The sequence below is a fragment of the Cryptomeria japonica genome, chromosome 10 (genome assembly GCF_030272615.1).
Source record: "Cryptomeria japonica chromosome 10, Sugi_1.0, whole genome shotgun sequence".
Lineage (NCBI taxonomy): Eukaryota > Viridiplantae > Streptophyta > Pinopsida > Cupressales > Cupressaceae > Cryptomeria > Cryptomeria japonica.
In genome coordinates, this window is record NC_081414.1 from 736,724,104 (window position 1) to 736,741,291 (window position 17,188).

At 37.7% G+C, this 17,188-nt stretch overlaps 1 long non-coding RNA gene and 3 other non-coding genes across 4 annotated transcripts; 1 reads left to right on the forward strand and 3 right to left on the reverse strand.

Moving 5' to 3' along the window:
* Positions 1–1,052: 1,052 nt before the first annotated feature.
* On the reverse strand, positions 1,053–3,001 carry LOC131047327 (uncharacterized). The gene is made up of 3 exons (XR_009106107.2): positions 2,504–3,001; positions 1,974–2,409; positions 1,053–1,850 (listed from the first exon to the last, which is right to left on the reverse strand). It is a non-coding gene; the product is annotated as an uncharacterized LOC131047327 (long non-coding RNA).
* On the reverse strand, positions 2,970–3,040 carry TRNAG-GCC (transfer RNA glycine (anticodon GCC)). The gene has a single exon. It is a non-coding gene; the product is annotated as a tRNA-Gly (tRNA).
* Positions 3,041–3,136: 96 nt separating this feature from the next.
* Positions 3,137–3,209, reverse strand: TRNAA-UGC (transfer RNA alanine (anticodon UGC)). The gene has a single exon. It is a non-coding gene; the product is annotated as a tRNA-Ala (tRNA).
* Positions 3,210–3,314: 105 nt separating this feature from the next.
* Positions 3,315–3,386, forward strand: TRNAT-UGU (transfer RNA threonine (anticodon UGU)). Its single transcript has one exon. It is a non-coding gene; the product is annotated as a tRNA-Thr (tRNA).
* The last annotated feature ends 13,802 nt before the right edge of the window (positions 3,387–17,188 follow it).

Here is a 17,188-nt window from a genome sequence, read left to right on the forward strand (position 1 = left end):
TTAACCCGTGATACAATACACCCTATGCTTCTTTGAGTTTTAGGATGGCGAAATGTAGAGATTCGTTTCTAGATGACAAGAAGTAATCCTTGGACAATGGGGATAGCAAGGGGGCAAGAACAAGATAAAAACTAATATAACAAAATAAAAATAATTAAATAACATATATGTTGGATTTAAGTGCAAATATATGCATGATATTGTACATTGAAAATCAAAATCAATAGCATAAATGATTTTATTCCAATGCTTAACTTAGGTCGTATCATAGCAAATCAAAGTATGAATCAAGCACCATCATAATTTTACAATTCAACCTTAGCTTTTACTTTGTTACAGAGGAAACATTGATAATGAACTCCCATAAATTGAACCGTTGGATGGTTGATGAAGCTAGATAGGAATATCAATTTATACATCATAAGATCTCAAATAAATTCCAAAATAGCTTTATCATTGAATTCAATCTTTTGTTTAGCTAGCACCCTTATGAGCGAGGTTATCTTCATAATCAGAATAGTATCATGTCAACTACATTTCATTTGATTTTGTATTAATTTTGAGAAAATGATTTTATTATGCTTTATACGTTTTTAAATTTGATACCATGGTTTCTTACATATTTCTACTTTAAATATATTGTGAGCTCATTACCCATAAATTCTACAATTATTTTCACATTTACATTAGTTAAAATAACACAATGTCATAATGATAATAATTTATGACTCTCTTGTTTTTGAATGAACTGAAATTGATCTGATTGATTTTGCCTTAAACTATGGGATCAATAAGACAATAGAGTGGAACACGGTTATATAAATGTATTTTTACTTTAAATTGATAAATGCTTGTTTTCACATCGATGTTAAGTTCAGGGGTATCACTTTCGGCAAAATACATTATCCATTTGCTTTTGACTTCATTCTTATCAAACTTAAGTAGATTTATTATTCAATTTTGTTTTGGGTATATCTTTCATCTGTATCCTAGATCCATAATTTAGATGCATCTCTTTGATAGAATAGTAATGCTATACATAACTGCATAGGTACAATAAAAAAATCAATTTATTATCTTTTTTACATAGATCTATACATGATAAATTAAAAAATCCAAAGTATTCCGAGAAGGATTTTTTACCTGAGAATTGGTTTTCAATAGCTTACTTGTTTATAAAGAAATCAAATAGAATTACAGACCCAGACAAACATGCTTCTTGGTCCCAATTTCTTGAGAGTTTGGACATTTTGAGAGGCCTTACAAATAGAAACCAGATACATTGCTCCACAAGACAACTTCTTGTGGAACAATTTCCAAGCCATACCCTGTGATAGCTTAACACATAGATGAAATGCTTCAACTCATAATTTTTTTTTTGTTTTACCACCAATAACTATAAATATAAAGCAGCATTCATTCATCACTGTATATTTTGTCCATTGCTATATCTCATATCATTTTACCTTGGTTTATCAGTCCCTTTCATATCATCAACAATATCAATATTTTTATATACATCAAATTTTTATCAAAAATCCTTACTTTCTCAACTGCAAGTACGAAGTATTTTTAATCACCAACACAACTAAAGAAATGCTCCCTACTTGACAGCTAAAATTACAATTAAGATTTTTGACATAACATTGATATTGTTGATGATATCAAAGGAGCTCATTGATAAACCTGGAAAAACAGCATTAGACATAGCAATGGACAATCTGGACGAGCATCTTGATGCCCCCTAAGGCAACAACTGCATATAGTTTAGCAGTAAAATCCAGCTTTGAAACTTCATAACTGCTTGAATATCAAATTCAATTTTGCCTAAATGTTGCTGCTTAACAACCCTGCAAATCCCAAAATAAATGTATAAGAAATAAAAAATCACGAAATGGTCATGGTAGCAAATCCTGAGTAGTCTTTACAACAGATAGGAGATACCATCCAATGTTACCTAATGAATGACATACCTGGCCATACAGAATTCGTGATCGATACGAGAGAACACCTCAGTAACATTTGTCAATCAGCAATATCAGTTTTCCACAGTATTTCTGTTTTTGGATTTAGTTTGTGTGTTTTATTTGTATCTAAGTCTTCACATCTTTTAAGGAAGGCTAGGTCTGCAACCTTCTTGATAAGTCGGATCTTCAGTTGATCTAATTTTTTAAAGTTTTAACATAATTCAAAAATATTGATGGACAATATCAATTTTCCACAATCCATTTCTGAATTTCAATTGTACATCCAATTGAAATCCAAAATCAACACTAGAAATCATGCAAACATCCCTCTGCAGCTTTGGCAAGATGGCAAACCAGGAACCAAGGTTGGGGGCTCATTATTGGTACCACTTGAACCCAGTAGGGCATTCAGTCGGCATTCAAACCCTTGGTCACAACATCTCTGTACATGAGACAGCAGACCATGTACTTTCAGTTAAAGACCAAGAGTAACCATAAATATTCAAGTACAGTAAATATGAGAGACAGTTACTTACCTGGAAAACAAGCTTGTTAAGGTTAGGATAAGTAGGGTTCCCAATTTCACAAATGGCCTCTTTATCTAACAGCGAAGGAGTCGAGAGCATTCCGTTGGAGGGTTCCACCACGGATCTGGCAAACTAATTTGACGGATACACTGTGAAACCCTTTAAGTTTCCTTCGGTAGTTCAAGAAAGCCTCTCCGGAAGAAGAACTGTAAGCCCTGACCCAGTTACACCTACTGCGTGAGATACATGAAACCCCTGTAGACCAGTGTTGTTGTACTCCATCTTCGGATTTGATCCAGACATCAAAGCAATGTGGTGAAACAACTAACTCTAGATTATTTGATGTTTTCTATTAAGTGTGGTAGGGTTAAGTACCACAAGTTAAGCTTGGTTACAGTGTTGTTTTATCTAGTTCTAAATGTTGCTCTGATTAGATTAAAACAGTACAGTAGACTTGAAAAACACAAAATGCAAATGCACCAGCCGGGAATCGAACCCGGGTCTGTACCGTGGCAGGGTACTATTCTACCACTAGACCACTGGTGCACAGATAATGCATTTTTAGAGAGATGTATTTGAATCATGTTATAAACAGAAAACGAATCTAAGAAAAAGACTGATTAAAAAACAACGTAAAGCAATTGGAGATGCGGGGTATCGAACCCCGTACCTCTCGCATGCAAAGCGAGCGCTCTACCATGTGAGCTACATCCCCGAACTGCTAAACAATTTTTCTCTTTCAATCATTAGGAGAGCACTATTATTTCCTGATTCAAGATTGCGCCATTTGATAGAACATTAGGCTATTAAATTCAAAATGGCCTCTATAGCTCAGTGGTAGAGCGTCAGTCTTGTAAACTGAAGGTCCGTAGTTCGATCCTGCGTTGAGGCAATGGTGGTTTTGTTTGTCCTGTTAGCAGCTATTTGTTTTGCTTGGAGGAGTTGAAGTTTCTGTATGACGTTTTTCATTTGCTTTAATACCTCGGATAATGGTGTCTCTAGTCTCTGCTCCCGAGGCGATAGGAGGACGGACACTTGTAGGTTTACTCCCATCTACATATACCGTTTCGTACACATCTTGTTTCTGCTCCCGAGGCGATGGGAGGACGGAAACTTGTAGGTTTACTCCCACATTTAGTACGCGTAAATAATATTCGTACTACATATACCGTTTCGTACGCACCTTGAATGTCTCTTCGTAGACATCCGATAAAATTGGAACGCCCTCATCACACCACTCAATATACTCCTTTTTATAAACAACTATGCTAAGTCGAACCTTTGGAACAATTTCCTAGGTACAACATTGCACATTACGGTCTACTCATGTCGGCCACAAACAATTTAACTCAAAAAAATAAAATTGTCTACCGGTTTACTCATATAGCTCTATCACTGTTTAACGGTTCATTGAATAATTGCTTCCTCTACTAGTCAGGGTTTACTGGTTGGACTAAATGACTTAGATGACTGACAAAACATGGTTTCCATCACTGACAACACAAAACAAGTCATCAATCAACCTCTTACAACAAAATCATCATCAATTCAACAATCTCACCCTTTGGCATTGATGGCAACACTTACGAAATTTTTTGTCTAAGTGTCACATTACAAAAATGACTCAATTTAAAACTCCCCCTCAGCAGTTACATGCTATTACAAAAATTTTAACTTTTAACTATGACCAATACTACTCCCCCTTTGACAACAATAATAAAGGTAAGCAAATACATGTGAAACAAAATGAATACAATAGACCAAAATTTGTATTACCAGTTTAAAGTGTATAAGAGTCAATAGGTTACATATTACATTTTTGAAAAAATGTCATTAAAATTAATCTTCAAAGCCTGCAAGTCATTATCCCATGTTGCCAAAAGAGTGGATGTGATCTTAATGTGTGTTCGGATCTGGTATGCGAGTTCTTCCATGGCATCTAGAGTGCTCATCTCCGGTCAGCAAGATTGCCTTTGTTTCCTTGTAGCCTCTCTACAAAATTTGCAACTTGGGAACTATACGTGTCTATAAATCTTGTAGAGTTGCAGTCCTCCTAACCTTTTTTGCCTCATATGACTTCAACTTATGATGTACACTTATAATAGAACAACAAAAAATTGTAGTTGAATCATTTAGAGGATCAAATGATTCACTCATAACCTTTATTGCATGTTGTTCTACCTTGATCTTCTTCTCTATATCATCAATAAATAATGGAACATTACAAATTGTAGATAGTATTTTACCTCCAGTCTTTAGTGCATCTTTTATTTGTTCCATATTGTCACTAAAACCTACCCCGTCTTTGTCAATTTCCTTGATCAAAATTGCAATCCTTCTCTTCTCATATTTCTTCTTAGCATTCTTGATTACAACTTCTTCCAGGCTCTTCATCTGCTCACCTGTTGATGTAACCGAATGTTTTAGTTTGTCAATAAGTGTAGGAACACTGTCAATATCAGTCTCCGATAATATACTGGAAAATATATCTATTGTTTTTTGAATAGTCTATGCTTCTTTTCTCTGAGCCTTCATAATATTATTTTGTGCCTTAGATTGCATAGCAAATGCAATCCCCATCAGCTCATTAGGACTCAACATGTCCATGTTAATTGGTCCTTGTATACTTACAATGTCATCCTCGTCATCATCAACAATTTTCTTTGATGTAAGTGACCGGAGTGTCACTTTCTGTTCTTTCCCTTCCTTCTGTTTTTCTTTCTCCTTTTGTTTCTTCTTCATCTGCAACTCTCTTTGCTTTCTCCTTCTTCCTCTTAGCGGTGACTACTGGTGCTTTAGGTGCAGGGGGCTTGATTTCTTTCCCCTTTCTCTTGAATTGAATTTTAGAAGGTTTCTCCTTAGCAACTGTTCTTCTTGTTTGTCTACCGGTACTGGTACCGGTTGGGGCACTAGAGGATTCAACAACCTTCTTTGCTTCAAATTTAGCTCTAGCCTCAACAATCGCCTCTTTAGTAAATCCCTATGAAACAACAAATTCTTCCACCTTTTTTCTGACTTTCTTTGTAATGACCAGTCTGGCAAGCTCATAATGCACCTCAATAGATTTCTCCTTATATGTTCCAAACCTTGTTGCATTTGGATCTACTGGTGTAGATAGAAGATGATCAACATAAGCAATCAAAAGATCAACTTCTACCTCATAACCCATGGGCATCATCCATGACGTCCTAGGTTTTGTTGCCTCTATCTGACAAGTATCAATATCAACCATGAAACAGATAAAATCTTCATATCTTTTAACAACTTGTTCTGGTATTCTTTCTTTTGCATGCATCCTCTTCTGAAAATCTTTAAAGTATTCCATCGAAATTATTACCGATCATCTTGATGTTGTTCTTGATTTGTAACATTGTTGGTGTATCATTTTACTATTGTATATCACCGATTCTGAGAAAGTAGTTCTGGAAATAGAAAAATAAACCTATGATCAATTGTCCAAATTTAAATTCCTGCCTTTTATCCTTCTTGATAGATTCTGGATATAATATCAACTAGGTTCTCAGGGCTTCAGCAAGATCATAGTCTACATTTTCTTTAATTATCTGGTAGGCAGTATGAATAGCAACTTCGAGAATACTATTTGTTCTGCCAGAATGATAAACCCTGTATCTGATCACCATAGATGCATATTTCACCTCAGGGTCTTCAATTTCATTTATTGTCATATCACGTCCATCCCATTTAGACTTCGTTAGTTTAGTTACATCATCCTTCGGGGTTGACCTCAACACGGGAACTTCACTGGCTGCACACAATCCGATGACAACATGAATAGCTTCCTTTGTAATCTTATGCGGTTGATCAAGACACATAAACTGATCATGTATTCTACTCAGCATATACCTGATATGGTCTTCTTCGAATTCATCAAGAAAATTCAACGCATGGTGAAAACCCTTGTTGACAACCCTTCGGAATTGATCCTTCAAAACACCTTGTTTCTCACACATTGTTGTTCGGAATTGGTTGAAGATTGCAAGCGTTCCCAAATCTTCTAGTTTGCAGAATGTAAGATCTAACATCTTCAACATGCAACACACCATACGAAACACTAGATAGGGCTCCAACGAGATCGATTTCAATTGACTTGAGTGGATGCCTCTTGAATTCTAGTCGAGGCCTTTCAGTAATATCAACAAAGTGTGGTGTATCCATCTCAAAATACACAAATACAAATTTCAAATAAATACCTTTTCCTCCTTCGCAACAAATAAATACCTTTTCCTCCTTCGCAACTAGGGTTTTCAAACTTTCTTGTTTGAGTGCACTTCACCAATTCATAAATCCACAAATCTTCTCAATCCACTGTTAATCTTTGTCGATGCAGCAATCAAAAGCTCTATCTTTGTTTCAATCACTCTCCAAATGCTCTCGATAATGCAAAGGTAACAAATGAACCTTGTAAAACACTTTTTATTTACCTTTTACAAAGTGCATTAAATGCTATACCCGGTTGAAGAAACCCTAAACTTTATTCAACCCTAAAACTCACTATAGATTCTCATATCACATCAAACTTACCAGTTTCAACTCAAAATCATTACTCATCATCAAATTACATCTGAATATGGAGATTTAACTTACCACACGATCCTTCGGGGGGTTCGAAAATGGATTGACAATAAGCTCCCCCTAAGCTTTATAACTAGTTTAGTTTATTGGTGAGGGGTTCTCCACACTAGGTGAAGAAGTAGAATCTTCAGATGGTTTCTCCTCACTTTTATTTCTCCAGATCTTGTTCATCTCTTCTCTAGTTTCCTCCACATCAACCTTCTTCTTACCTTTTTGGTTAGTAGACTGATTAATCGGTTGGTTCATTATTGCTCTGCAAAACTTTGCAAGGTGTCCTGGTTTGTGACAATGAAAACATGTCATTCTAAATGCTCTCCAAGGTCCAACATTGCCTCTATCGGTTCTTCTCCAATAGTTCATAGCAACATGTCCAAAGTTGTGACAAATTGAACAAGTCACATTCTATCTATACTCCATTTCATAAGGACTAGACTGGCTCACATAAGGTCTCTTCCAAGTAGGGTTTCTTCGGTTATTGAAAGATCTCTTCCATTCACCATTAGGTCTCTAATTCATGTAAGGTCTTTAAATGTTTTCTCTAGACCTGCACTCAACAACTCTATGCCCATACTTGGTTCAAGTGTAACAATAACCATCAAAAGTTCTAGGCTTATATCCTTCATAAGTATTAGACCTATAACCATGAAAAGAACTAGATCCACTTCTACAAACATTAGCAGTATGACCTGGCTTATGACAATTAAAGCATACTGGTTTGTATGGTTTCTGTATATGGTGAAAATGGATACAACAATAATAACGATATTGAAAGGCTAAATGAATTTAACCACAAAACCCTAGCCTAATGACAAAGATCCACCATAACATATGAAGATTACCTAAGACAATGCAAATCAAATGAAATCACAAAGATTATACCATCACATGTCCAATAGGGTTTGGATCTCCATTCTTCCTATCTCCATTGATCTTGCTTGATATATTTGCTCTCAGATTTTATGTGCACAAGAGCTCAACAAAGAACGGAATGTGGTTGCAAGTAGGATCGCATATGCCAAGTAGTCAATTGATCAAATAGTTAGCTCCTTAGGGTTTGATAATGAAGGAAGCATCTCCTTATATAGAAGACACTAAATGAAATGGAGGGATAAGATTGAGAGGTGTAAAAAGAGGTCCGCTATGATTAGAGGGCAGGTAAAAGAAATAATAAAATAATGAAAGGGGGAGGTAGTGTATGAATTAAGAGATGAATGACATGTGTCATTGGTAGAAAAGGTTAATGAATTAATTAAATAAATAAAGATTTATTTAATTAATAGGAGTGAGATCAATTAAATAAATAAGATATTTATTTAATTTAGGAAAAGGATAATTTAAATAAATAAATGTATTTATTTAAATGAGAAATAAGGCTAGAAGAGGATAAATGAATTAATTAAATAAATAAAGATTTATTTAATTAATAGAAGAATTAAGCTTAGATAATTAAATAAATAACATATTTATTTAATTAGACCAGACAATTTTGGGTGTCTACATTTTGCCCCTCTTTGAGACAATGAGGCTTGTCGTGTTGTTTCAAAGAAGATAAGATGAACTGATACAGAGTTGCCCCAAGATGAGAATGATATGCCCCCTCGAGAGATTGGATGAAAAAATGTCTGAAAAGATCATAAACAATCTCTCGATAAGAAAGACGGGATATAATGGATTGACCGGATAAAGTGACATAGTCACGGAATAATGAAGACTGACTCGGGAAATGAGGGCTAGGGTAGTCTATAAGATAGACCACGAGGGGAAAACATCCTCATTGTCATCCACACATCCAAGAGATCAGAGTGCAGAGCGAGATAGAGCAGTAGCAGTTAGCAGCGATGACAATGGCTCACAGATTCGATCGTGTTCACCGATTTCAGAGGCCAGCAGAGGCAGGAGAGCTAGTAAGTACCACAAAACCTCCTTGTACTTTGATGCATTTATTGTTGTCATTAATGCATGCTAGGTAGAGTAATAAATGCACTTAGAATAGGGTCCAAAAAATGTCAAAAACGTGTAGGCGTGTCTGCGTTGGTGCTAGGCATGTTTATGCGGTCTAAAAAAGCATTTATGTCATGAAAGCACGTTTGTGTCCAAAAATGTGAATTTGTGTCTTCTAGGTCAAATCGGCAATTCTGTGATGAACATACGCTGTCGATTGGATAAGCTACTGAGATGATACACTCAAGCAGGTCCTTTAGGGAAGACTAGGATAACAAATAGGGCTAGGATTGACAATTTTGTGATACAACATATGTTGCCAATTAGGAAACTTCTCAAGAGGATTCACTCAAGCAGAGGCCCTAGGATAGGATAGATCAAGGCACTTTGTGATGAACAATGAGTACCAAGATATAGTACTTTGTGATGAACAGGGAGTACTAAAATATGAGCAATACTTTGTGATGAACAATGAGTGCAAATATGAGCAGCACTTTGTGATGAACAGCGAGTGCCAAACACGTAGTACTTTGTGATGAACAGGGAGTAACACTAGGATAGAAACAACACTTTGTGATGAACAGTGAGTGTCACTAGGACTGAGATGATTGATCTGTGTGACTGCAGGAGTATTTGCCTATGCTGGAATCACAAGAGGGATTTCCATCGACTCAGAGGTTGCGACCTGAGTTGACAGCCGAGGACCGAGCTGGGATTGAGGCTATGGGATTGAGACATATTCTGTATGTGCCTAAGTTTCGGGTGAACATGAGATTGCTGACTACACTGGTTGAGAGATGGCACTCTGAGACTTGTACGTTTCATTTGTCGATGGGGGAGATGACAGTCACCCTAGAGGATGTATACAGGATTCTGCGGATATCGATCGATGGGGAGTTAGTTCCTTACAATCGAGATGGAGACAGGGATGCACTGAGATGAGTGTTTTAGGATCCAGGACTAGAGATGAGGGCTGGACATGTAGCTTGGGATACTATGACACGGACAAGATTAGCACTCCTGGTGGTGCTTGGAGGAGTGATCAGTGGGTTCCTATGTCCGGATAGGGTGACACGAAGATTGGCTGTGTAGCCATATGTATTTTGACATCATTGTATCATGACACTTATGATTTTTGATATATATATATAATATGATCCATCCTTGCAGTAGCTATATGCATTTGTACCTATGTGATGTTGCTTTGATGTGATTTATGATGATGATTGATATGGATGCAATGCAATATTTTTTTTATTTTTATTTTTATGTTTTTAATATGTTATGCATATGTGAATGTAAATGTATGAAATGCAAATGAATATGATAATGCAAATGTAAATTGTGCTAATAGGTGTTGTGTGTAGGATGTGATGCAGTTGTGATATCTATATGTATGTATGAAATGCTTATATATGGTAATGTAGGCGCAACTACATGAAATGCAAATGTTTTTGGTGTGTCATTATACTCAGTCATGTGATAGCAGGCTACACGGATTCGAGAAAGATGATGGACGTCAATCAAGAAATGGGGATGGAAGATAGAAGATATGAAAGTGAAAGAGCTTCTTGTGCGTTATTATCATTGAGCTTTATTATGGCAAGTAGGTTATGACAATCGAGGCATATGTTCGACCCAGAAAGTCATTGTACCTGTTTGCATGGAGATAAGATAGTCGCAAACAAGGAATGCCCTAGTTCATACTAGATTCACAGTGTCCTCATATCCTTGGACAAGTCATAGCATTACTAAAAGACAATCCATAGACAACAAATACAAATAGGTGACGATACCCCATCCTCGCCTTTCTAGTCAAAGACATCTTGGAGATATAATCTCTAGTCAGAGACATCCTAGAAAAGCTAAAAGACATGTCACCAAAAGATAAAATCAAAAGAAAACCAAGACTCGACACCAACATCCACTGTAGTCCTCAAATTTAGTGTCTCTTGTCACTTGTATAAGTCTTATTTGATTGTGGTCACAATGTTTACTTTCATAGAAAGGATAGATAGCACTGAACCATATGTTGTCTGAGTCTGTTGAAAGATTTGATTTTGTTGAAGCCCATTGTTGCTGCTATCTCATCTGAAACTAACTGAATCCATGAAACTGATACTTTATTTGCAGAGAAGATGAAACTTTATTGCGATCTGTGATGCAAATGTTGCTTTATTGCGGATTATGCGCGGATAGACTGAAGGAAGCTAGAAGAAACTGTGCTCCTCGAAACATTTGGTGTTCTCAGTTCCACACCCATCACTAGATGTAGGATTTGCCTTAGCCACAGATAGGATCTGATTTATTATGGATGGAAAGGGAGGTGAAAAGGGAGGTTTATTATGAATGGCTAACCAATCTTGGGTAGATCAATAACAAGCCATGATGGGAATGGGTAAGTTTATTATGAACGAATAGGTTGTGAGTGTGTGCAAAGTGAAAGGATGAAAGTGAATCCTGAAGGAGGGAGGAGCAATGTCTCTACACATGGCGCTGGTGACCCAGTTTTCACCATGGTACTTGCCCAGGGTGCCACCGAAGTGGTTTTCACCGTTGGACAAAATTATTTCTCTTTACTTTTTTCAATTTTTCAATGTTTTTTGTGTCACAAGGCGCTTGTTTGCTAGGTTTTCACCAAGTAACAATTTTTTTGTTTTATAATTTTTTTTTTTTGTATTTTTGAAATTTTTGATTTTTTTGTAATTTTTGAATTAGGATACTCGGAAGAGCTATGTGTAAAACCTGCGAAGGTGCATGTTGTTGATAGGATTCTCCAAAGGTTCACCTTCTATAGTTAAGAGCTGATATGCTTCAGATCCATATGCTGCTGTAATGATGTAAGGACCAAGCCAATTTGGTTCGAACTTGCCCTTCTTCTCCCTGTCTTGCTGATTTTTGGGGCTTTCTCTGAGAACCAAATCACCTACCTCAAATGTGCGAGGCTTGACTTTGTGATTGTAGCTATGACTCATTCGTTGTTGGTAAGCCTTGAGATGATTAAAAGCAGTTTGTCTTCGTTCATCCAGTAGTTCAAGTTCTTGTAAGCGAGAGACCCTATAGTCTTCACCACTGATAATGTTTTGCAAAGAGAATCGTAAAGAGGGTAGCTCGACCTCAATAGGCAAGATGGCTTCAGTGCCATAGACAAGTGAATAGAGTGTAGCTCCTATAGGTGTGCAGACACTTGTGCGGTATGCCCAAAGTGCAGGATTAAGTTGGATATACCAATTACGGCCAACGTCGTCGACTGTCTTTTTGAGAATTTTAAGGATTGTCTTATTAGATGCCTCAACTTGACCATTACCTTGGGGGTAATATGGTGTGGAGAAACGATGGGAAATATGGAAGCGGTCACAGAGTTCACGAACATCCTGATTTTTGAAGGGACGCCCGTTATCAGTGATAATGGAAATAGGAATACCGTATCGACAAATGATATAGTTGAGGATGAACATAGCAATCTATTTTCCAGTGACTTGTGTAAGAGGCACGACTTCAATCCATTTTGTGAAACTCTGTGGCAGTGATAATGAATTTATGACCATTGGAAGGAGGGTGAATCTTGCCTATGAGATCGAGTCCCCACTGACAAAAGGGCCAAGGAGACGCAATTGGTTGAAGTTCTTGCACTGGCGCATGGATGAGGTCTCCATGAATTTGACATTGCTTACATTTCTTGACAAACCAATATGTGTCTTTTTCCATATTGGGCCAGTAAAATCCAGTCCTGATGAGTTTCTTGGCTAAGGTAGGACCACTAGAATGTGGACCACATATCCCTTCATGTACCTCACGTAACGCAATCTGAGCTTCGTCGCTTTCTAAACATCTAAGAAGAGTGCCATCTAGACCTCGCCGGTATAGGATATCAGCTAAAATGACGTATCGAGAAGATTGGCGAATGAAAGTGCGACGTTGGTTATTGGATAGATCAAGAGGTAGAGTATTGTCACGAAGGTATGTGAAAATGGAACCATATAATTGGGACTCTGGACCGACGACACATATCATCTCAGTAGGAGTGATTTCATATGAAGGAACCAAAAGGTTATCCACCAAGAACTCATAGTGGGTCTCATTCGGAGGTAGATCGATCAGTGAAGCAATTGTAGCCATGGCATCTGCGGCTCGATTTTACTTTCTTGGTATCTGCTCAAAGTCTATTGTTTCAGGTCATCCACAATTTTTTTGTAAGGCATTAATTTTTCATCTTTTGTTTGGTAATCATCAGTTGCTTGACGGATTACAAGTTGAGAGTCCCCAAAAACACGGAGTTCCTGGATCTTCCACTGAACTGCAATCCGTAATCCAACTGTTAATGCCTCATATTCTGCTATATTATTAGTGCAAGGAAATGATAAGCGGTATGATTTTGGTATAGAATCCCCTTGAGGAGTTATAAAGAGGATGCCAGCTCCTGCCCCATGCTGTGTGTATGAGCCGTCGAAGTACAGTTGCCATGGCTTTGCATGTGACACTGTTAAAATGGATTCATCTGGAAATTCTGAACTTAGAGGAACATCATCAATCATGGGAGCATTTGCCAACTGATTTGTGATAGATTGTCCTTTTATTGCTTTTCTGTCCACATAATCGATGTCGAATTCACTCAGGATCATTACCCATTTGGCTAGTCGCCCAGTAAGTGTTGCTTTATTAAGAAGGTATTTCAATGGATCGATCCTCGCAACAACTTAGTCTTATGAGTTAGCATGTAATGTCGTAATTTTTGCGAAGCAAAGACCACAACGAGACATGCACGCTCAATTGGTGTGTATTTTAGCTCATATCCCACCAATGTGTGACTGATATAGTATACTGCTTTTTCTTTCCCCTCAGCAATTTGTTGTGCTAAGAGTGCCCCCAGTGTTGTTGGAGTAGCTGATATGTATAGTAACAGAGGCTGATCTGGAATTGGTGGCATCAAAACTGGTGGATTCAAAAGATAATCTTTGAGTGTCTGGAAAGCCTGTTGACAGTTATCATCCCATTTGAATTTGATGTTTTTATGTAACAAGTGCTGAAAAAGATTACACTTATCTGCAAGTTGCGCTATGAATCTTCGTATGGATTAGAGTCTCCCTTGTAAAGACTAAAGTTGAGTGATATTTCTTGGTGGTTGCATCTCTAGGATGGCCTTGACTTTTGTTGGATCAACTTCAATTCCTCTTTTTGATACAATGAATCCTAGGAGCTTCCCGGAGGTTACTCTAAAGACACATTTCTTGGGGTTTAAACTTACTTTGTATTTTTCCAACCGATCAAAGATGATTGAAAGTATGTCCAAATGTGTATTTCTGTCTATTGATTTGCCCAAGAGGTCATCAACATAATCTTCCACAGTTACGTGCATGAGATCGTGAAAGATAGTAGTCATGGCTCTTTGATATGTAGCGGTTGCATTTTTTAGCCCAAAGGGCATGACATTCCAACATAAAGTTCCCCAAGGACAAGTGAATGATGTTTTGTGTTGATCCTTAGATGTGATCTTTATTTGATTATAACTAGAGAATCCATCCATCAACAATAACATTTCATGACCTGCTATGAGATCTACAATCAAATCTATGTTTGGTAATGGGAAGTCATCCTTAGGACAAGCTTTGTTGATGTCTCTAAAATCTGTACATATTCTGATGCTGCGATCTATTTTACTGATAGGCACTAAGTTGGAGATCCATTTAGGATAATCAATTGGGCGTATGAATCCGACATCCAATAATTTCTCAAGCTCTGCTTTGACCAATAATGCCACTTGTGGATGCATCTTTCTTAATTTCTGTTTCATTGGTTTTGCCCCTGGTTTAATTGTCAAATGATGCATTACCAAATCCAGATCTAACCCAGGCATACCAGGGTATGACCATGCAAAGTTGATTTGTCATTCTTTGAAGAAATTTATGAATTTTGACCTTTCTGACTTCGTCAATGATTGAGCTAGGAATATGTTGTGTGGAACCTCTTCTGTACCAATGTTTGTTTTGATAGTCTCCTCTACCAACATGGATGAATTTTCCTCATATGATACTGGGAGAATGTCGAGCCTTCCATCTTCGGGTGCCTCAGAGAGGTTTTCGCCCTCAGATACGTCCTTTCTTTTTACTTTTTTGGGGTCATACAACGCCACAGTGTGGTTTTCGCCTTAAGACCCTTGGTTCGTTCTTATTTTCACATTTTTGCGACTGGAAGGTCCGACACCCTCACCAAAATATGCCACGCTATTGAGTTCTATAGTGTATCCCGCTTTATGGTCTCCAGGGGGAAAATCATCTCGTATGCCAAGATAGTCAATAAAAGCTTCATCATTTTGGAATGTGTCAAACTGTGCAGGTCCTTCATGATTCCAGTCAATGAGTTGGTGGTGAATAAGGGGAAGCCCTTTAATGTATTCGAAGTTAGTGGGGCCAAGAGTGAAGATGCAGTTATATTCGGGTATGTCAAGGTAATTATCGAGGTCATCGATGGCACTCTCCTCATTAGTTTCGATCGTGAATGAATCCAAATTATCATCACTAGTAGTGCATTTTGGGACAAGTGTTCTCATCCTATGTGATTTCAACTTAGGACCTTGAGACAAGGATTGTGTGGAATCCTCATGGGTTGTTTCTTGACCAACTTTGAATCTTTTATAAAATTCCTCTTCTTCTGTGGGTTCGTCTGGCTCTCTGAATGTCTCGGTGAGCTCGTAGTCACTAGAGGATTTGTCTAAACCCCATTCCCATTCGTTGGATTTTGTGGAATAGCGATCCTCTTGTTGAATCTTGGCAGCTTTGATTTGTAAGGCTTCTTCTATCCTTTGAGTGTGGACCTTGGAAGTCAGGAAACCAAGTCCCTTCAAGCGTTCCTTTTTGAAAGTCAATTCAGGTTGTAAAGGTTCAATGATGCCTTCCTTTCGTAACCCAAGAGGGCTTTTTCGATCATACCCAAATTTTTGTAGGATCTTGAAACCTTTGCCATATTTCTCACATGGTAGACTGATGTGATCTTGTGTATCATCTTCAATGTCTTTTTAAAGCATTTTGTATAAATCTTCCTCTTCCAGTTCGCCCCATCTTTGAAAGGTAGTAGGGTCCCATTTGAGTACAATGATGGATACCTACTTGTTAGGATGTGGTCTTCCATATTCTTTTGGTGAACTCATGACTTGTCGTAAGTGCATGGTTTGATTTAAAGTGTATTCCCCCATGTCCTTGTCCTGAAATTTGCCTTTAAGCTCACCTTGTTTTGATGTCGAAGGTTTTAATGACTCAAGATCAATGTATGCCGAAGAAGGAACAGCTTTGCAATTACTGAGAATGATGGTCTCAGTTTTTGATCTTAGGTTATTGTAGTATATGAATGGATTAGGATCATCGTTAACTATTACCTCCACTCCATTGTGAGGAAACTTAATGCATTGGTGATATGTAGATGGGACTGCCCTCATTTCATGAATCCAAGGATGCCCTAGCAATATGTTGTAAGTGAGATCTAGATCTAGGACTTGACAAACCACATCCTTCGTAACTGGCCCAACTTTGAGAGGTAAGGTGACTGTGCCCTTGGATGAACGCTCTTCAGCATCATATGCCTTGATGGTGATTTTGTTTGTAGAATTCACAGCTTTATCAAAATATCCCAATTGTTTAATTGTGCTCAATGTACAAATGTTTAGACTAGCTCCTCCATCTGTCAAGACTCGTTTTATTCGATGTTTGTGTATGAAGGCTTCAATGTGTAATGGTGCATTATGTGGTTGGCTCATGGAGGCATCGTCGGCTTCTATGAATGTGAGGGAGTGTGGAATGGAAAGGTATCCCACCATGGCTTGAAACTGGTCCACGTTTAGATCAGTAGGAACAACAGTTTCTCTCAAGATTTTGTCAAGAATGGATTTATGTGTGGGGGATATGCGCAAGAGTTCAAGTATGGAGATGAGCATGGGTGTCTTCCCTAACTGTTCTACAAGGTCATACTCAAGTTTGGTTGATGAAGAAGCGGTGTTTTTAGCTGGAGCACCTTGCAAAGTGAATTTATCTCGACGGGTTGTGACATGACATTCAAAGGTAGGTTCGGAAGAAGATCCAACACCTTTTAGGACAATCTTGGGTCTTTGGGTTTTTGTCCTTGATGATAATGGTAGAGACATAATTGTCCATCGAAATGTGATTGATAGTT